We start from the raw sequence: 22115 nt of genomic DNA, 5'->3' as shown, positions 1-22115 counted from the left end.
TGGTGTGCTATGTCCCTGCAAAATAAATGAATAAATTAAAATAAAATAGTCTGTGTGACTTTGATATTCGTCCTATAGAAGAGTGCAGTGGAGCATTATCTGTTGTGGTCTTGGTTTCCCTACTAATGCTTGGACCCAGGCTCCCACTCTTCCCATGATTGGGTCTGAAGATTCTTGTGGTGCCAATTGTAGCCAGGACGCTGGTGGTTATACCTGGCTGTGGGGGTCTTCTGCTGTTACAATCATTAGTGGACTTATGACATATTGTAGTTCCTTTTCAACCGTCACTGGGATTATCTGGTTTGCTGAGGGATTTTCATGGAACTCCACTCGCAGGTCGTTTTGGGTACACACAATATTGGCTTTTAATATGCAGAGAATGTCTCTTCCTATTAGATTGATGTGAGTGTGTGCTCAGTACAGTAGAGGCGCCACAATAGTTTTTCCTTCAATTTGCATTGAGAGTGGCTCCGTAATTGGTATCAATTGTGTTTTACCAGAAAAGTCTACAGTTCGGATGGATGAACTTGAGAGGGGGAGATTGAAGCCTTTTCTTCCCCTTCCCCTTTTTTTTTTTTTTTTTTTGGGTGGTAGTGAGTGTATTGGTGACATTTTTTCCCCCTCAGGCTCCTCTGGAAACCTCTACTGCCAGCCTGCAGCTGGCGCCAAATACGGATTGGTTTGACAGTTTCTTCTTATATGTCCTTGATGTCCACATCCTTGTTTGCTGATTGTCAGTCAGATTGGGGTTGGGCTGCGCTCGTCTGTCCTGCTGTGGGGGTGGGCCTCGTCCTTCTTCCCAAAGGGCTATCCCTCCACATTGCATAGTTCCACCTCTTCCCTTCCAGTATTGATAGTTGTCATCTGAGGGGCCACCATGCACTTGGATTGGTGGCAGTCTGGGATCTGGGGGGTTGACTGGTGCTGCCTGCATTGGTCCTGGTGGAGCAGGAGGTTGGGGTGGTGGCTGGAACATCACTGGGGCCTGGGGTTCCTGTTTTTCTTCTCTGCAGTTATCGACGTGATGCACTACGTGTCCTGGCCAGTCCATTCTCATCAGGCCTAGCACACCATCTAGACACTTTTGTACATCTTGAAGCATTGCCTTCATCATCATCAGCATAAACAGTCTGTGTGGTGTTGTTTGCGTTCCAGGCACTCCCAGTCTCATTTCTCCACTTGCCCCAGTCTTCCTCCATCTCTCACCCAGTGCTGCTGTTGTATGACTTAAGTGCAAGGCCCCTCTGCCTCTGAGCTGTTGCCATGCGCTGTGGGGGTCCTCGTTTGGTCTGACTTCAGATGTTGGCCTGGGTGTGGACATCTTATCACAGCGGTTTCTTAATTTTATCATCAGGTTGTTTATTTCATACTCCATCCTTTGCATTGACTCCTCCCAGTCTTGGCATTTCTGATTGATGTTGTCCCACTCTTCCAGCGATCGCTCTCTGCTTTTTAGTTTGGGGCATTGTTGCATTGGAGGTGCTGCGTCAGTTTCTTTAGAATCAGAATCGGAATGGGGTTTTAATCCCATGAAAGTTTGCACAGACAAGGAATTTGCTTTGGCAGGAAGGTGCATACATTAAACATATAGGAATCTTAAAAATTTAAATATGAGGTCTAAACCAGGGGTGTGTCCAGGGAGTGGCCAGGGGAAAATTGATTGGCCACCACTGGTGCCACCCCTACCATGCGATCGGCTATTTGCTGACAGTCTTGTCCATATGCATGAATACTGGCCAATGAAAAAACATCTAAAATATGAGGGGCGGGAGTTCAGGCTGAGCGGCATGTTCAACAACTACACTGGAGAAGCATGAGATAAGACGCTGATGATAGTAACGTCGATTTTTCCATGTGTGCTGGGAGATATTCGTAAGGAAACATTCAGAAACTAAACATGAGCTAGAAATTTGTATGACGTTATTCAGGGAGGGAGTCGGGTGGCTGAGCGGTTAGAGAATCGGGCTAGTAATCAGAAGGTCGCTGGTTCGATTCCAGGCCGTGTCAAATGACGTTGTGTCCTTGGGCAAGTCACTTCACCCTACTTGCCTCGGGGGAATGTCCCTGTACTTACTGTAAATCGCTTTGGATAAGAGCGTCTGCTAAATGACTAAATGTAATTCAACACCATGCAGCCCGTTTACTTTCGGTGTATGGAATACAGTCCAAAAATAGCCTGATGTAAAGCTACAGTCTCTACAGACTGTAGCTTGCTTTGCTAAATAGCATGCTAGCTAGCAAGCATTCACGATATGTGAGACATTTTATTTATAAGATGTTAAATACCCATGCCATTTGTCTGTAAGTGTTTCAATTGGTTTGTAGAGTAGTTAACATAAGTAACGCAATGCATTGTATTGTTATTCTGCCAAGCTTACTATATTAAATGGAAATCATGATCCTAGCTTACTTCGGTCAAAAGATGAGCGAGGTGAAGTTAGTTTAATATTTCGACATTCGTCTCAGATTCGGAAGACGCTACTTTGCAGCGTCGCGTTAGGGACCGGGTAAAAACTACTCATACAATTCTGAAAAATGATGACTTATAATATTTTTATTAATATAAAACCTCAAACGGACACCAGAGTATTATAACAATTTCTGCAGTACTTCACAACGACCCGCAGACAGCACTAGGGATAGACCTCCAGCCCGCCGTCCTGATACATCATCTATACATCCCATGCATGTGGTGGTGGTAGCGGTAGCGGGTAGCGGTAGCAGCACTGTGCTGTGGCTTGAGCAAAGTCCTCTTCTGCACTCGACTGAGTTGTTCAGTCTTCTGCACACACTCCCGCAGGTCGTCCAGGGTCAACGGGAACCTCTCCTTGGCCGAAGCCCAGCTCAGTGGGGCATGTGGGGCAGTATACATGCGAACAGGAGTCGCACCGACACGGCGGTGGCAGTGTTAATACAAAAATAATAATTTTTTTATTAGGTAAAGGTATCGCTACACGACGGTGGGTCACAATGACCCGAAGGTAGCACAAGGGGTAGGTATAGTTATCGCAACACGACGGTGGGTCACAATGACCCGAAGGTAGCACAAGGGTTAATAACTTTTTCAAAATTGTGTCAAAAAATGTCAAATATACACCAGATTATTCTAATAATGTCTGGCCTACTTCCACATACAATACAAAAGAAAAAATCTTTGGAATTCTACATAGGGCTGTGAGGTGAATATAATATTATTGAACAATGTGAACTTTCTGGGGGGTATTCCAGGTAGCGGGTTTAGTGAAAACTTTGAGTTGTTTAACCCTGAAAAGAGGCTTACTCCAAGGATTCCGTTCCAGAAAGAGAGGTAACAAAACCTTTTGGTAAGTTTCCATGATAACTTACTGCTCGCTAGCAGGTTTTCCATGCCAAACTCTGCGTTTCTACCTATCCCCTCCCACTCTCTGAGCCTGCTAGCGTTGGCAGACATGGGATATCCTTTCCTGGTTCAGCCGAGCGATCTCGAACAAAATTTAATTCGCTTATTTAAAATGAAAATTCACCACCGCGGCCCAGCCCCGCATTAGCGGACTGGCCATCGGGAGCACCGGGAGAAGAATAACAATGGAAAACCAGGCTAAGAAACGTAAGGGTGGGGCTGAAAAATTAAGAGACAAAAAGACATCACCTTCACTAGACAAGGTTTTACCAATTGAAAAACGGCTATGTTCATTTTACATAAAGCTCAAAAAACTATTTTGTGCTCAAATAAAAGCAAAAAAAATAGTCTTGCGCGCCACGTGCTCTCGCATTAAGTATCCTAGCGTTCTAACGAACTAGCATTACATTAAACATAGAATGTGCATGCCTTATTTTTACTCCCAGTCCGTCCCTACCGCCCCGCAACATTAAGCACCCCCCCCCCCCAGCAGCACCCCCCTGATATGTTCCCACGGCTATGGTCACTATGACACAAAGCATGGACACTTTGAACAAAATTACCCCCAGAACTCTGAGGTAAGGGCCAGAAAAATAAACCATAATTGTTCCGGACCCTGGACTGAATACAAATTTGGTTAGTGGACCTTTTGGGTTTCTAATTGAGTACCCCTGTTCTAAGCCCTTGGGCCTTCATCGCTAATGTTACACTCAGAAGTCATAACTGACCAAATGCTTTTTCGCAATGAAATAAAGACAAATCATTGAAATTGTATTTGGTATTTGGTCTTCTTCATTGCCTACAAATAGAAATCTAATGAGTATTTGTATTGGCTATTGTTACTACAATTTACATGATTCACCATGTACCGTCCTGTAACTGGTGTTTCAGCAAATCTATTTCAAGATTGTAGGGGGTCAATATTATATTATTAACCCTTGTGTTAGAGCCATCAAGTTGAGACTCCATCAAGTATCTCCATATTTTATCAAGCATTTTCTTTTAAAGATCCTGTAAAGTGGAATTAAAAACGAGTTTCAAGTTCACCACACCACAGAATGTGTTATTAACTACCCATACAAATTCGAATGAAAAAAAACACAGACAAGTATGTTAAATTAGGCTTTGAAATCGTAAGAAAATCAGCAGTCTTCTCTGTTCGAGACTGGGGGGGCGTGTCGCCTGAAGGAGCTGAAGCTCGGCCCCCTCGCTGGAAGGCGCTGCCTCTCTCAAGTAACAGTGCGTTCACACTGCAGCGTTTTTTAACGCTTTGCATCGCTTGCCTTCCCACAGTACACCACGCTCGGGGGCGTGTTAGACAAGTTAATACAGAGTTGTAGTTCTCTAAGGTCACTGTTGTAGTCATGGCCAAGCGTGCAGATTTGGGTTAATGTACTCACAATATCGATCAAAATACCACTTTTACACAACATTTATGTAAGTGCAAGATTTTACTAGTGCAAGATTACAGTAGAATACATGTTACGCCACCGGTCACTCAACCAGTCGTTTGTAGGCTGGGCTAGCGAGCTAGCAGTGGCACAGAACAGTCACGTAATGTGACGACTACATTTAAAAGTAGGCTATAAAAACACACTAGGAACAATGACGACATCGGCAACCATGCACCATGCATTATTAGTTTAATGTAATCTTTAAATTCAGGCTCATCACATTAGTAACTTTGTTCTGAACAGAACTGGGTGTGCAGACACACACAAAAAGTTTCTCCTCCATCTTGAAATTGTCAAACCTAGAAATGTTTACCATGACGAACAGTTGCTACGTTACAAGAAACAAGAAACCAATCCGATTGGCCAACGCTAGCGTTTTCACGCTCCTCATTTACATAAAGTTGAGAAAATCCAACTTGCAACGCTCCGCTCCGCTCGCCTTCCCACAATGCCCTACGCGAGCGTCAACGCCTGGTTTCATTGAAAATGAATTGGAAGCCGACGCCGCGCGCCACCCGCTCCGCTGCAGTGTGAACGCACTGTAAGCTACCTACGACCCAGATAATGGACGCTACGTCAAGCCGAACAAAACAGTATAGAATTAGTATTTGTTCAATGAGTGAAACATACAGATGCATATAAATGAAATATTCCCCTGAGCTGTAACACAGGAATAAACATTTACAGCAGAGACAGCAGACAGTGAGCTCTCCAACTACTTCTAACACATTAGCAACCATTTCACCAAAATACCATCATTCTACACCGAGTAGCCTAATATCAAGTTAGCGGTTTGCACTAATTATAGCAGAGATACCTCTGGAAAAGTTATCTAGTATAATTATAACAAGCACACAGAACTGAGTGATGAAGTGCTGGCGGCGGTGGATGGTCCAGGTGCGACCGGAGGATGAACGGCCGGGGGGGGCGATGCTCGGTACGGCTCCGCGCTGCAAGAGAAGCCGTGTGTTGGTGAACCCCGTCTGTCTCTGGTCCATGTTAAAACTGTCCGCCGTGAAATGGTCAGTGGCGCAGAGGCGGCTGTTGGAGTTTATCCGAAGCTTTCCATGAGCGTGGCTCTTCACAAAATCTATCCACCTATTTTTCCTTTCATTATCAACAGGGAACTTAAATGGCGTTGCAGCGCAGCTGGAGTTCTTGCATCCAGGGAAGATGCAGTTGCGGGTGGTGGGAGACATCCTGAAGCTAGCTAGCTAGCTGATGTAAGCTACAATAACAGTACAGCAGAAGGAGCCATTCAGTGATCTGACGTAGAAGGGGCAAAATGACGTAGATAGGGCATTTTTTGGCTCCGCCCATTAAAACCTGATCTGAAAACAGAACAGAAACTGTTCTTCGGTCTAACTCCACATTTCAGTGCGACAAAGTTTTAGCGCTTTGCACATGCTTTCAGGAACTCATTTCACACGTATATAATGTACTTAGAAGCAAAACATGGAATTTACTTTACAGGATCTTTAACCGTTGGGCTGTCTCAGACCCCCCACATTGCAAAGGTTAAAAGAAAATAATTTTTATTTGTTTTTGTATTGGGTAAAATTGGGTAAACACAACGATGGTTCGTTATGAACCTTTGGGTCATGTGACCCGAAGGCAGCACAAGGGTTAATCATATTGCAAATGAATGAAATCAATGAAGGTTAACTCTTACCTACTCTACCATGATTATTGTAAACCAGAGATAGAAAGCAAGAGGTGAGGAAGAAGGAGTAGGACAAGCCAGAGCTGAGGAGAACGTCTCAGGAGATCAAGAATCCACAGAACAATGCTTCACAATTCCTTTTATACCCAAGAACAACTACAATCACACCACAATCTTGACCCTTACTTATCAACACGACTAGCAATGCTACAGTAAGTTACACAATGATGTGTGAGAGCCATCAAGTTGAGACTCCATCCAGTATCTCCATATTTTACCATATGAGAGGTGGGGGCAGGTTGATAGCCTTACAAGATCAGCCTTTCTTCTGCCCTAAGTACACCATCTCTTGGTCAAAATAGAAATTCGGAAAATTCAACAATTAATATTCATATAGGTTATTGTTCCTACTATTAACATCACCTCAGTGTGCGAATTACGGGGGGGTTTGGGGGGGTCTGACCCCCCCGATTAAGGCTTGGACCCCCCCAAAAGAGGTAAAAACCACAGGTCGGGGGGTCGATATATTTATATATCGTTCTTACCTGTAATCGTAAATATTACAATATATTTACCATATTCATTCAGTAACAGTTTGGCGACTTTATGGCAGGGAATATCACACACAGTATTACACTGACTGCCATCTAGTCAAAATTCACTCAATAAACACAGCATGAGTGACAAGTGCCCAATACAACTCAAGAAACAGCGCAAGTGACCAGGCAGTGTGCTGGTTCAATCACCTCAGTGTAGCTACGTAGCGGTACGTTCTGCGTCGTGAGAAAGTTCAAGAAAGGCAAGTTAGCTATCTAATACCCCCAAAAAATCTGTCACGAATGTATTTGTAATGGCAATTATCTGTAGAATATTCACAAGAATGTTAATGATAGAAACATGGTTAACCACCCACCAACTTAAAAGATAGCTATCGCTAGCTCTGTATCAAGCAAGATAGCTTAATTTATCTGTCTCATTGCTTGTCAGATATGTTCCTCTGGTAGTTTTGTAAAGATCAACTTTTTTATTTCAGAAAGAAATGAATACAATATTGTTTGTAGTTTTAGTTTGTGTGTGCCATTGCCGTTTACTTGGTTGGGGCGGCGGCAGGGGTGGGTGGGTGGGTGGGGGGGTAGGGGGCACTGAGTTGACCCCCCCGATTGTCATTGTATAATTCACACACTGCATCACCTGTGACCATGCATCCTCCTGTAACTGGTGTTCCAGAAAATATTTTTCAAGATTAGCCTTTATTCTTCTACCCTAAATAGGCCTACACATCTCTTGGTCAGTTTTCGACACTTTTCATGAGATGCAGTTTGTACAACTCATTTACTTGTAACTGGGAATACATGAGATTACATTACATTTCACAGTTCCACATGTAGAATTCACCTGCCATTAAATGAACATCTCACTGTATACAGCATCCATGCCCTGTTGTCAGAATGTGCAAATCGTTTTTATAGTCATTATTTTCATAATGTCAGTGAAACTGACAATTCCACACAAGCCTGTAAATAAAAGTACATGGAGAGACTACCATACATAATTCTCTGCATCCATTTCTGCGGCAGCAGTCATTAATGTCTCTTCGTCATCTTAATCATCATCATCATCCTTTGATGAAAAGCATTCTGTTGAGGGAAACTGCTACTACAAGTTGAAATAGGCACCAATTGATATATAGACTTTGTATCATGTCGAATATGATTAAAACCATGGTGACGTCGAGGCTACAATCACAAGCATGTAGCCTAAGCAAAATATGCATTACCTGTTAGTAGTATGTTTTTATATGTAATATAACATTGAACATGCTATTTTATTAAATCCACCACTTTTTCTCCTGTAATATTAACGGACAGTGGGGTTAAATGTTCAATGTATGGACTGGCTATTGCATTAAAATACTCGGCAGCAATTGTCTCCCACGCCAATTGTATAGGCTACGCTTCTCCAGCCGTGTTGCTTTTTTCCGGAATATGTGCTCAGATTGACCATAAAAACGAAATATAACATATCTAAAGTGTGGTGAAGTAGGACAACGTTTTTTGTCGTCGGGTGCCATGGTGAATCCTAGTATCGGAGCTCCATAGATGTTGGCTTTTGGTAGTATTCATGCACGCGCTAAACTCAGAGTTGCCGTACTCCGAGTTGAAATAACTAATTCATATCAGCTGTTCTGGAACCAAGTTTTCTGAAATTCCCATTTCAAAGTAACTCAACTCAGAGTTCAGGGTTAGGATCAGAGTTTGTTGAACACTCTACCTGGAATACCCCCCTGAAGAACAAAGAAAGTAAGATTTAATAAGTACGTAATACAGTAAAGGTTTGATATCAGTTATATTGTTTATGTTTGTTATTACTCTAGGAATCTATAAATAATGGTAAAAAGACTGAATAAATAGTTCTAAATGTATGAGTAGGCCTACAAATAATAAATCTGTCATTTCAAGTCTGCAGTTGGAATTTTTCTGACAGAGTCACCACCTTACTGCGGTGGAGGGGTTTGCGTGTCCTAATGATCCTGGAAGCTAGGTTGTCGGGGGCTTTATGCCCCTGGTAGGGTCACCCAAGGCAAACAGGTTCCAGGCGAAGGACCAGACAAAGCGTGGCTCAAAAACCTACCATGAAGAAAAAGAACAATGGTTCTCAGTTGCCCCTGCCCGGAAGCAGGTCACCGGGGCCCCCCCCTGGAGCCAGCCCCGGGGGTGGGGTTTGATGGCGAGCGCCTGGTGGCCGGGTCTATTCCATGGAGCCTGGCCGGGCACAGCCCGGAGAGACAACGTGGGACCCCCTTCCAGTGGGCTCACCATCTGCAGGAGGGGTCATTGGGGTCGGGTGCAGTGTGAGACGGGCGGCGGCCGAAGGCGGGGGCCTTGGCGGTCCGATCCTCGGCTGCAGAAGCTAGCTCTAGGGATGTGGAACGTCACCTCGCTGGCGGGAAAGGAGCCTGAGCTGGTGCACGAGGTAGAGAGGTTCCGGCTAGATATAGTCGGCCTCGCCTCAACGCACAGCATCGGCTCCGGAACCGGTCTCCTTGAGAGGGGCTGGAGACGGTGAGAGGCGTCGAGCTGTTCTGGCCCTTACCTCAGAGTCTTGGGGGTAATTTTGTTCAAAGTGTCCATGCTTTGTGTCATAGTCTTTGAGTCATATTCTTAATGTTGCGGGGCGGTAGGGATGGACTGGGAGTAAAAATAAGTCATGCACATTCTGTTTGATGTGATGCTAGTTCGTGAGAACGCTAGGATACTTAATGCGAGCGCGCATAGCACGCAAGATAATTTTTTTTTGCCTTTATTTGAGCACAAAATAGTTTTTTGAGCTTTATGTTAAATTAACATAGCCGTTTTTCAATTGGTAAAACCTTGTCTAGTGAACGTGATGTATTTTTGTCTCTTAATTTTTCAGCCCCACCCTTACGTTTCTTAGCCTGGTTCCATTGTTATTCTTCTCCCGGTGCTCCCGATGGCCAGTCCGCTACTGCGGGGCTGGGCTGTGCCGCGGTGGTGAATTTTCAAGTCATATCATTGGAAATTCTCGTGCTGTCAGGGGGTGCTACAGCACTCCTAGTTCCCACGGCCATGATAGTGACGTTTCACATTAGCTACCACTATTGACAAGGGCAACCGTCTCATCAAACACATCGGTTTTGTGCGCCCCACCGGCAGCACAAATGCATACTTGTCTAAAATTAGGTATTTTTGGAATCAACTTTTCGCCGGGTTTAGAGCACGCCTTGTTTTTCGCTAAGGAAGAAACAGGTACTGTTAGCAAATCGATTAGCCTGCGTTGTTGCGAATGACACACACAACCTGACCCACAGAGGTTGCAACCAACTTTCAGTGAGTGAGTTGTCATGGTGATTACAGTTATTAAAGCTCCTGATTGGACCTTTGTATTGGACAAGTAAGATAGAAACCACATTTAGTTGGAACAAAAAGATGTGCCGGTTAAAATGGAAACGTTCCGTCAAAATGAATTAATTCCATAATAATATATCGGTTATAGGCAGTGGCGCCTTAATGCACAAGCTTACCTGGGCTTATGCCCGGGGCCTCGACCAATCAGGGGCCTCTTAATAATAACACAAAATAATAATGATGATAAACGTCCGTATTCGTGATGTCATTACTCTGCTCTACAGTGGCATCTGGTGTTGTATGTGGAGGCAGGGGAGGCCCCCCCCCCCTCCCCCTTATCTAAACAAAATGTAACAAAAACTAGAGCGGGTACAATTTGTAGGGTGTGCTTGCTTGCGTCGGTTGCAGATGGGTCCATTTAATATGAAACAAGCTGAACCCCCTTTGAGACAAGCTATTCTAACAACGTTGTCACCGGCAGTATTTTTCAGATGGAATCGCGATTCCATCTTCTACTGCCGGTAACGTCGTAGAATAATCTTCAAAGGGGGTTCTTTATTCATGAATGAATGCAATATGAGTAGGCTAAATGCCTGAAAATATCACGAGAAGGGAAAAAACTTAAAAGGACGTTTAAGTCATAGAGATTAGGTCAATTTTTACACCGGTCTGCCAAATATATTTGTTTTGATTCAACTATGAGGCTGCCTCTTGCACTCGTATTTTGAGTTGTAAATGAGCAGCAAAAAAATATGCTTTTAAATCTATGTAATCTTTATAAATAATAAGTATGCATTTTTTAATAAAATATACAGAAATATCAGTTGTAAAAATGTCATTAAAAAACTGACCCCTGTGCAACCGACGCAAGCAAGCACACCCTACAATTTCCCCAGAAATTGTACCCTCTCTAGTTTATCATTGTTACAACAAAACCAAAGACTTTTAAGTTGTGTTATTGCTGTTAACATGTTTAACCATTTATTAAACACATCCTGGATATAAAAAGAACAAAAATGAAATCACATTTCTAGTGATAAAAAATAAAAAGGTAATAGTCAGCAAAACAATTGACTTTTAACCTCAAACATGACGTGCTCTCTTCCCTGCTGACAGCCATCTCTGCACAACTCTGTCTGGCTGAAACTGAAACCTCTGGTCCCTCAATGCTAATATATAAAAGCTTCCATAGCATTTCATCAGTATGATACTAAGTACCCAAGTCGACACCATTCTTCTGCTGCGGTTCAATAGCCTGGGGCATCTACATTTAAATTCCTCACCAGCATGGTCAACGGCCTGGAAGATGGATTGTCAACCATCCGCTTAGCCATGGGCGGCGCTAGGGAGGGGCTAGCAGGTGCTTCAGCACCCCCAAGAAAGACAAAAGCACCCCGATAGCACCCCCTAAAATATTGCTCATTTAGTAATAGTATTCAGGCCCGGAGTGGCCATCGGGAGAATCGGGAGAATTCCCGGTCTGCCCGCTCTGCCGCTCATAAATTGTGCCAGCAGATCGCCTGCTTTGTCTTTGTTTTTTAAAGAATATATTGTGCTTATTAAAGTTATGCATTGTGCTTATTAAAGTTATGAACTTAGAAGTGTGCCCAGGCTTAAACATTGGGTCTCACACTGAGTGTGGGAAGCAGGCTGTTCTTTGTGTCTCTATCTCTTCATTTTCAGAAACAACCTTGAAACCGGGTGGAGACGGCACCCGAGCAGGTGGGACGCGTAGGCAAGAACAACTCCCTGATGCACGAGAGAACAAGCTCAACCCTTTTTTGATACTTGTGTTTCAATTGCACTGTATAAATATATGCTGGGGAGGGACAGATAGCCAGTTGGACTTCGTGAACCAGCCCAAACTCTGTTGCGGGTAGGGAAACTTAGACAACTCCAGAGCTCTGTACTTAGTTGATTTCCAACTGCTGCATTAAAGCTGATATTATCGGACCTCTGCGACTCCAGACCACTCTTTCTAGAACACAGATTTGTGTCATTGAATACTATCATTACATATTGGAATAGACACATAGATTTAGAATCCTTCATTTTTCACACACCGAATAAAACGATTTGTGTTAAGTTTGTTACTGTGTGACTGATAAGTAAGCTAATAGGCTACACTAGGTTTTAATCTAAATAAACGCATGATCAGACCGTGCATTAAAAAGTGCCGTTTTCAGTTGTCGCGCATGCTCTCTTTCTCAAACACAGGTGCGTGTACCAAGACCCTAAACCATCATTTATTGTTGTGGAGGGAGTTGGCAAGATTAAGATGATGTCAAAATAATAAAATGGATGGGAAAAAGATGCCAGGAGGAACTGAAAAAGACAGGTAAAAAAATAAAGATCTGTCACTTCAGAAATCTAGGTTCCTGCAAGTGTGGGAACATTTTTCTCAAAAGCCCCAAATCTTTCAGGTAAAAATTTGGGTTGTAATTTCGAGAAAGTATAACAAAGAGTCCAACGTAATGTTTATATTACATAAAGCTCAAAAACCTATTTTGCACTGAAATTAATGCAAAATATCTCGCTTGCGTGCTCGCATTAATGTGAAGTTCCGATTTCAGCTCACATCAAAACCTTGACTAGGTCCTAAATTTGGGTTAAGCCCCGAATGTTAAACGTATGCCTCGGCCCCTGGTGGGGATGGGCTGGTTTTGGCCTTTACACTCGCGGGCTGAAAATGGGTCCCACTCTGGCCCTGATAGTATTTATATAATATAAAGCCTATATATATAATTGCGCAGCTCCCCCTGTCAATGATCTAGCACCCCCTCAGCACCTGCATGAAAAATTATCTGGCGCCGCCACTGCGCTTAGCTGTCACGCAAACCAGGTGCTGTCTGCTTGGCTGGTCAGGTATTGTTTTCGAAAATTGTCGGTGCCTCTGTAAAAATATCCACTTTTGTCTGTTTTAGACGGAAACATACGACAGACAACACAGTGCATCTTCGTTCCATAAAAAAAGTTGCTTCCGTTTGAGCTCGTAGCTCTACTTTGCTGCCATCTTCACTTTATTGACTGGCGCAATACATTTTTTAACAACTGCAGTTGTTAATTTTTTTTAATCAAGATTAGAGAATTACAATTTGACAACCACTCTTCACTCACTACTACTACTACTATTGATTTGCCAACTGTGCGCCCCACGAGCTGCAAAGTTATTTATGCATTTACCAGATAGCAAAACATGCAATGCATTTTTTTTTTTTTCAATCAATAATTTGCAGTGGCCCGATCTGGCCAGTTAGTTGCTAGTTTAACTGTCCCGGCGTTACTTTTTACTGGCCCCGGGCCATTGGGCCATCGTTATTGTCGAGCCCTGTGTTTTGATTGTGGGTACATCTAAACCTCATGTGGGTGCTGCATTTCTGCTTTGGCGTGACCTGCGCTGGGAGAGAGGGAAACAGCATGGATGGGGATAGTGGGTAGGGACGGTAGGGACATGTCCCCACCAATGTTTAGGAAACGTGTAATTGTCCCCACCAATAATTGCGAGTCTAAAAAATGTTTTTCCATTCTTTTAACATTTTCTGCTCTTAATTCTCTCAAGGTCAATGTTACTCCTGATTGGCAGGAGAGCGCTGATCACAATGTGTAGCCTATCAGCCTGTCAGCTAACAGTGGCCAGGTGAGCGTCAAAGCTAGACTGAGTATTGGCTGTTTGTCAGGCTACTCCTGTAGGTATACGTTAACATTGAGTGGATAATAAACTATAAAATCGAATTATATAACACTCCTGTATATTATTGTTGAAAATGTATAGTATGCCTATTTCTAACGTTAACGAGCCTTTGCTAGCTCAGGAACACAACTACGGAATTGTCTGCTTGCTAGCTTTCGGACATTCTTTGTCTTGAATGAAGAGTTGTAGACTATGCCGTAGTTGCGGTCGAAGCCATGCTAGCTATACCTGCAAACTAAAAGGATTTGTTAATATAGTCATACCAAACTGCATATTTAAATGTTTTTTAGATGTTAATAGAATGGCACCAAAAAAAAGAATGACTGATATAAGGTCCTTCTTCACAAAAAGACAATGTGTAAGTAGTATTAATTGGGGTTATAAATTGGGGTTACCATGGACGACGAGCTCTCCCTCATGGCCCACATTGCTGCAGTCTCCCGGTCGTGTAGATTCACCCTCTACAACATCCGGAAGATCAGGAGATACCTGTCCACCTCCACCCAGCTGCTAGTCCAAGCACTTGTCCTCTCCAAGTTGGACTATTGCAACTCGCTGCTCGCTGGTCTCCCAGCATGTGCAACCCGCCCTCTTCAGAGGATTCAGAACGCAGCGGCCCGCCTGGTCTACAATCTACCCAGACGCTCCCATGTTACCCCGCTCCTCATCTCTCTCCACTGGCTACCTATCATGGCCCGTATCAGATTCAAGACCCTGGTACTGACCTTCCGAGCAGTGAACGGGACTGCACCCGTCTACATCAAGTCTCTCCTGCAGCCTTACACCCCCACCCGTCACCTACGGTCTTCTTCAGACAACCGCCTGGTGGTCCCACTGCTCAAGACTGCCCGGTCCCAACACAAGCTCTTCTCCTGTCTGGCCCCCCAGTGGTGGAATCAACTCCCCACCTCCATCAGAGACACTGACTGTCTCTCCACCTTCAAGAAAAGTCAGGTGGGGAGTCAGGTGGCTGAGCGGTGGGGGAATCGGGCTAGTAATCCGAAGGTTGCCAGTTCGATTCCCGGTCATGCCAACTGACGTTGTGTCCTTGGGCAAGGCACTTCACTCTACTTGCCTCGGGGGGAATGTCCCTGTACTTACTGTAAGTCGCTCTGGATAAGAGCGTCTGCTAAATGACTAAATATAAATATAAGAAAAGGCTCAAGACACACTTGTTCCGGGAGTACAACGGTACTTAGGAATGGTTCGCTTGACCCGTTGTTAGTTTCATCAAGGATCACAATGACTCTTGCTTAGAGACTTGTTGCTCTTGTGGTTAGTGGTAACTGATTTAAATGTTTTGTACTCGCTGTGATATATTGTTTTTATTATTGTTGCTTGTTTTTTCCACAGGTACACTTGTACTTATATAGCGGTTCATGTTGTTTAATTGTAACTTGTTTAACTACATGCTCTTATGGTTCTTCCCTTTGGCACTTACTTTGGTTGTTCACAATGTGTGCTTCATGTTTTGGCTACTCGCAATGTTTTTGTGGCTATCTTGTTGTTATGATCAGTGACCTATGCACTTTGTAAAGCTCTCTCTTGGAAGTCGCTTTGGATAAAAGCGTCTGCTAAATGAATAAATGTAAATGTATAAATGTCTAGTTTTACATTGTTACAGCTAGTTTACACAGTTATAAATGATTATAACTTATTGTACTGTATACTGTGTCATTTATCAGACAAATGAAGTGCCAGTTGATCCAAGCAGCTGTAAAGACAAAGAAAGAGATGGACAAACAGGCTTCCAGGTGAGGTCTTAAAAATAGTCTAGTGATTATGAAAGTAATGATTGACATCAGCAAAGTAAGTCCCACCATCATGCTGTCACAATTAATGCTCAAGAGGCAAGGCCCATAGACGTACAGCTGTCAAGTGCCCTGGCAATAAAACAGCAAGAGGCAAGGCATTGTCTTGAGCAGATAGCAGGTTCAATACAGTACCTTGCTAGACAGGGCTTAGCCTTTCGAGGACATGAGGCAAATGATGGGAATTTATACCAGCTTTTACTATTCCAGTCGAAGAATGATCCCACCCTCACCACTTGGTTATCCCATTGTCATGATTATGTCAGCCCCAATGCTCAAAATGAGTTTTTGACCATGATGGGCAATACAATTGTAAGAGGAATTGCAACATCTATCAGAACTTTGCCAGTTGTGCAGTATTCCATAATAATTGATGGCACTCAAGATGTAGAGGGGAAAGAGCAAGAGTCAGTATGTTTGAGATATGTGGACCATGACCTGGTACCACACGAGGTATTCATTGGTCTGTATGCAGTATCAGGGACCACTGGAAAGGAGATAGCTCAGGTAGCTGTTGATGTCCTTTTGAGATTGAATCTTCCAATGTCTGGCTTACGTGGTCAGACGTATGATGGAGCTGCCAATATGTCAGGCAAGTACACAGGAGCACAGGCTGTCCTGAAGAGACAGCACCCATTGGCTCTTTATGTTCACTGTGGTGCACACTGTTTAAACTTAATCACACAGTTCTCCCTTAACACGTGACTCCTTGCTTTTGATTCATGAGCTGTGGATTCTGAGCAAGCAATCAGGGAAATTCAAGGCAGTATTTGAGGGAATAGCTAAATCAGGAGAACACCACACAACCCTGAAACCACTATGTCCAACTAGGTGGACAGTCAGAGGAAAGGCTGTTAACTCAGTTCTCAATCAGTATGACAGTGTGTTGTCTAGTTTGGAAGAGATGTCTTCTAATGGTTCAGACACAGGTGTCAGGGCCAATGGTCTCTTAGAACGATTCCAGAAAGGGAAAACTGTCCTTGGACTCCTGATAACATTAGAAGTGATAGGGGAGCTTGAGTGTTTGAACAAGTCTCTACAGAAACGAACACAGACCATTGCAGGGATGCAAGCTGCAATAGAGTGTGTAAAATCTACCATCCAAGCCAAAAGAAATGAGGAACACTTTCAGGATGTGTTTAACAAGGCAGTGGCAATGGTTGACTCCCTTGGTATTGAGCCCATTCAAATACCTCATCAAAGACAGCCACCCAAACGGTATACTGGTGGGGCAAGCCAGCATGTCCCAAAGACACCTAAAGAATACTACAGAATTGAATTCTTTAAAATGTTACTGACACAGTGGATTTGCAGTTTAATGAGCGGTTTAACCAGACAGACTTAAAAATCCTTCTTAAACTGGAGGAAGTTCTCCTTACTGGGGAAATGGGTGAGGTTATAGATCAGTACCCAGAACTGAACAGGGAGAGTTTGAATGTGCAACTGCGTATGTTTCTATCAAAATACACCTACAAGTCCAGCACAGAAGTTGCAGATATTCTTAGAGGAATGCCTGTTGAGGTTAGAGGCTTGTTTGATCAGGTGGAAGTGCTTGTTAGGTTGTTGTTAGTTATTTCCGTGTCCTCAGCAGAAGCTGAAAGAAGCTTCAGCGCACTAAGGAGATTGAAAACGTGGCTCAGATCCACAATGTCACAAATGCGGCTCAATAACACAGCAGTGTGCCATGTCCATCGGGACAAACTGGACATTCTTGATATCATAGAGATCTTCCAAAAATATGTTTCTGCCAATGACCGACGTAGACATGTGTTTGGGTCTATTACATAGGAGCTACTGTAGAAGAATAAGGTTGAACGTTCTAGCAGGTGGAAGCAAATTAAACATAATGTAATGTTTATATAACAACAAAGCAATTAATGTGATAAAACCTGTACCTTTTGTTTGTATAATAGTTTCACTATGTTACTTTTCTAAGCACAAATAATCAGCAATATATTGTTGGAAAAACAAAACTTACAAAGTGTTCACTTTTTGAAAAGTAGCTTTAAAGCACACTAGATATTTTGTGCCTGCAGACTTGAAGAAATCATTATTCAATTTAGCTAGCTAATATATCAGCTTAAGAAATAAGTTTAGTTAACTACTGGATGTACGTACTGTTACAGAACTCTGAATAAACCTGAATATATTTTGACACTTCTGACCTACTCTATGTAATGCAGTATCTTGTGTATGTGAGTGTTTGTGTGTGTGTTTGCACAAACGCTTTCTGCTCATGCTTTTAGCAACAGGCAGGAGCATCGATAGCAAATAGAATGGTAAAACTGTGTCCCAACCAATGTTCAAATCAAACCTACGCCCTTGGGCGGGCAGATGTATCTTTATATAGGGTGAAATGGAATGAGAAATGCAATACAAAATGTATGAAAGGGGTGTATTTATGTAAATGTCCACATTGCCTCAAAACCTTTTGTCAATAAATCTAATATAATTTTGACTGATGGTTTTTCAAGCCTTATTGGCTTCAAGGTAACATCATTCTGATGTACCATGCGCAATTTCATGCAATTTTACCTTGAAATGTCAACCGTTTCTTAACCTTTGTCCCAAAGCTGACCAAAGCTCTTCATAAAATCTCAACAGTTGGTGTGTAGCAGAGAGGATAAAGAGACTGACTTGTAACCAGGGGCGTAGCCACGGGTAGGCCTGGGTAGGCACAGGCCTACCCAATTTGTTCTAAGGCCTACCCAAAGACGAAAATATCTCAGAAAAAGTATGCACCGAGTGCACATCGCAAAGTAAATAAGAAAAAAAACTGAAAAGATGCCTATCCATATTTTTCTAGGCCTACCCAAAAATATATTTCTGGCTACGCCCCTGCTTGTAACCTTATGCTAATGAGTTTAAATCCCCATTCAGCCTATTGTTGTTGGCCAACTACATGAAGTAGTTTTGCTCTCTTGTCCAACTCTTGATCTTGTACAATATACATTTTTATAATATTTTCCCATCTTGCGGAGGAACCCGCATCGCTACTTGCAGCTATATTTAGGGTTCCTCCGGTAGGAGGAAACCTATTGTTTTTTTTAATATTCTTATTAGGATTCCTCCGGTAGGAGGGAACCTATTGTTTTTGTTAGTATTCCTATTATTATTATTTTTCCTCTTCTCCGCTAAATGGCTCAATAGCTCAAAAAGTCCTTGACCCGATTTTTTCAAATTTGGCCCAATGATACAATAGGTCACTCACTACTCCCAGACGACTAGAGGCCCACGTACGCCCATAGGTGGCGCTATAAGCCACGCCCAAAGTCTACATGATTTCCCCAGCGCCTCATTAGTCCAAAATGCCTGTAAATTGGTAGACATGCCTTATTTCTTATGGGGAACAAAAAAGCCTCAAAGACCCATATTGTCAGACTTATGAACTTTCTTGTACTGTCTAAATTTGGTACAACCTTCAAAAACTTTCTCTTCATGAACCATAAATCTAATCGACTTGAAATTTGTTACAGATGTGTAGAATACATGTCTTCATATAAGGTGACATGGAATAAGAAATGCAATACAAAATGGCTGAAAGAGGTGTATTTTTGTAAATGTCCACCTCAATATCTTTGTGTCAATAAATCAAATATAATTTGGACTCATGGTTTCTCAAACCTAATAGGGTTTAAGATGACATCACTCATCACAAGTACCATAAACAATTTCACCTTGGTATGTCAATATATGATTGAATTCAATTGAATTGCTCCAGAGCACGCGCGCTCCAAATTCTCACAAACTCATCCTGCCCCTTGACACTCAACCTGACCTCACAGTCTATTCGTAATAGTGTACGTCTTTCTGTGTCCCTCAATTTCGTATATTATGTTACGAAAAACTGAACCACAAGGTGGCGCTTCACCCGAAATGTCACCTAAAATTTGTGTAGCTTATCGTAAATTAATATTCAAATACTGCATTCATATCCACAATAACAATTATACAAATATAAAATATGTATTACTGTACAATATTTACATATTGCACTCTGCTTTAAAGCTCAATTCTGAAGTGCTTTGCGAGCACCCGTTTGTGGCATTTTAACGGGACGGATCTTCAGTATTTTCAGTATGGAATTACGCCATGACCTTCATCAATCGCCTGTCAATCAAAATGTGACATCCTTGGTTACGGCGCTGACAAGTGACGTCCATTGTTTTAGAAGTTGGCGGTAAGTATCTACCTAAAGATGTTTTTTGTAATGCAGCCTTTCAGGCCGAAAATGTGTAATAATTATGTAATAGTTAAGCAAGTAAACTCAAGGTAACCATGGGGATGCTCCAAAGTGGAGTTCTAGCTTAATTTTGTGAAAGTGCATGGTAATAAATGCATGTTAGCCATGCAACGTTAGTAAAATGGCTAATTAAAGGTAGGCTAGCGTGGTCAGAGCATTCATGAAGGCATTCAGTTATTTAATTTAAATGAAAATACTAATAATATATATTTATGTCTCTCCTGTCCTTCCCCTGTGTGTGTGCACCTTCCCCTTCTTTAATTGTACGTTTTGCTCCTTCCCAATATCCTCCCCTGTCTTTGCCCCCCCCCCCCCCCCCCCCCATCAACACACACACACGTCTCCTCAGATTCATTTGTCATCTCTCTCTAACATTGACCTCCATAGTCTATTTGTCTACTTGTCTGCCTATCGTCTCATTGCCTGTTGTCCATCTGTCTGTCTGTCTTCCTGTACTGTATATTTATTGTCTGTCTGCCTTGTCCTTTTGTCCTTCTCTGTGCCTGCCATTTCTGGCCCGCCCCAACGGTTCTTTTAAGAACCAAAGTTCTGCTGTCAAGTAAGTTTAACATTGAAACAATAGTAGGTACCATAATATGACCATCCTTTATGCTACCAATATGTAATACATATACAATAGAAGTCCCCTGATATGTGTAGTGACCTACATTTTTGTAAATTATTTTTTGACACAAATATTACAACTATCTAAGATATCAGTTAAGATTGTAATATGTTGGCCTGTAATTTACTTTTCCATAGTATGGCTTCAAAGGAAGATGCTGAGGATGCTCATCTTAGGGAGTTTCTGAAACAAGGTCAAGCTTATGCCAAGGACCTTAATCCTCAACCGGTAATAATGATGATGAAACTAAAACTGTTTGAAAAATACACTAGTACCTTAACTTGGTCATTATTCCAGTTAATTACATATATTGTTTTGTAGGCTAAGAACAAAAAGAGGACCTGTTGTGGAAAAAACATCACACTGCTGTAATTATGAAGATGGACAAATGATTATGGATTATATGATTGAAACTGAACCTCTTAATCACCTTTATTACTTTTATATGCTATTTTACTCAAAACCAGATGCAAAGCTGTTGACTGATTAGTATTACCACTAAAACATAGAAGATATAAAGGCCAAACTGTGGAAGTCCAGATAGATTTTGAGTGTATGTGTGTAGGCCTTTCCCATGAAGGACTACAAAGCCCAGATATTGAGAACTACAAGAGCCAGACATCAGGGGACAGATTTATGTCCTTAAACTCAGTATCCCTGTGCAGCTGGGCCGCAAGTCCTCATGAGGGCCCTGGAAGGGGAAGATAGAGGAAAAGTACTGGCAATGTAAATTCTGTGACAATTGACCAACTGGGTGTGAATGCATAAATGCATCTGTGACCAGTTATAATGTACCAATGACAAAATATCATAAAATAATGGAGAGTAAATATATAAGCAAATGTCCGGAGAAAAATTCCAGTCAGACTCCGGGGTCTACTCACGTTTGTTGGAATCAATCTTTTGTGTTGGATTCGAATAAACACTTTGCATCATACTTTGCTGCCATTTCCGTGCTGTTTTACATTTTGATATTGGTTAAAAACTTAGCTTATTCTTTCCCCGACAGACCCCAAAAAACAGGTCCAGGATTAGTTGGAGAAAGAGAGATGTGCGGGGAGCATTAGTCCCACAAACTACCAAATGTCGATCTTCAACTGGTAAGTTGAATATCAAAGGTTCTGGAGTAATGCAGCATTATAGGATGCATTTATTCTGAATAATTGTTCTCTCAGCACCCAGGGCTGGAACGAAGAAAAGCAAGGACACTGTCAGTGACACACAGGACCTTGACCTTCCAACAGATTTATCTACCCCTGTTTTATCTGTTAATACCCCACAGATGAAACTGGCCCTTCTAAATGTTAGATCACTAAATAACAAAACATTTCTAGTTAATGATCTGGTCAAAGAAAACAACTTAGACTGCATCTGTCTAACAGA

General features: G+C 42.4%; 3 long non-coding RNA genes across 3 annotated transcripts; 2 read left to right on the top strand and 1 right to left on the bottom strand.

Annotated features, from left to right (window-relative positions):
• Positions 1 to 6617: 6617 nt before the first annotated feature.
• On the bottom strand, positions 6618 to 8029 carry LOC134008781 (uncharacterized). The gene is made up of 2 exons (XR_009928186.1): positions 7688 to 8029; positions 6618 to 6919 (listed from the first exon to the last, which is right to left on the bottom strand). It is a non-coding gene; the product is annotated as an uncharacterized LOC134008781 (long non-coding RNA).
• Positions 8030 to 18442: 10413 nt separating this feature from the next.
• Positions 18443 to 18876, top strand: LOC134008469 (uncharacterized). The gene is made up of 2 exons (XR_009928128.1): positions 18443 to 18525; positions 18728 to 18876. It is a non-coding gene; the product is annotated as an uncharacterized LOC134008469 (long non-coding RNA).
• Positions 18877 to 19878: 1002 nt separating this feature from the next.
• LOC134008634 (uncharacterized) lies at positions 19879 to 20961 on the top strand. The gene is made up of 3 exons (XR_009928169.1): positions 19879 to 20044; positions 20495 to 20666; positions 20870 to 20961. It is a non-coding gene; the product is annotated as an uncharacterized LOC134008634 (long non-coding RNA).
• Positions 20962 to 22115: the final 1154 nt, after the last annotated feature.

The sequence above is a fragment of the Osmerus eperlanus genome, chromosome 22 (genome assembly GCF_963692335.1).
Source record: "Osmerus eperlanus chromosome 22, fOsmEpe2.1, whole genome shotgun sequence".
NCBI lineage: Eukaryota > Metazoa > Chordata > Actinopteri > Osmeriformes > Osmeridae > Osmerus > Osmerus eperlanus.
This window is presented reverse-complemented; position numbering and strand designations above follow the sequence as displayed.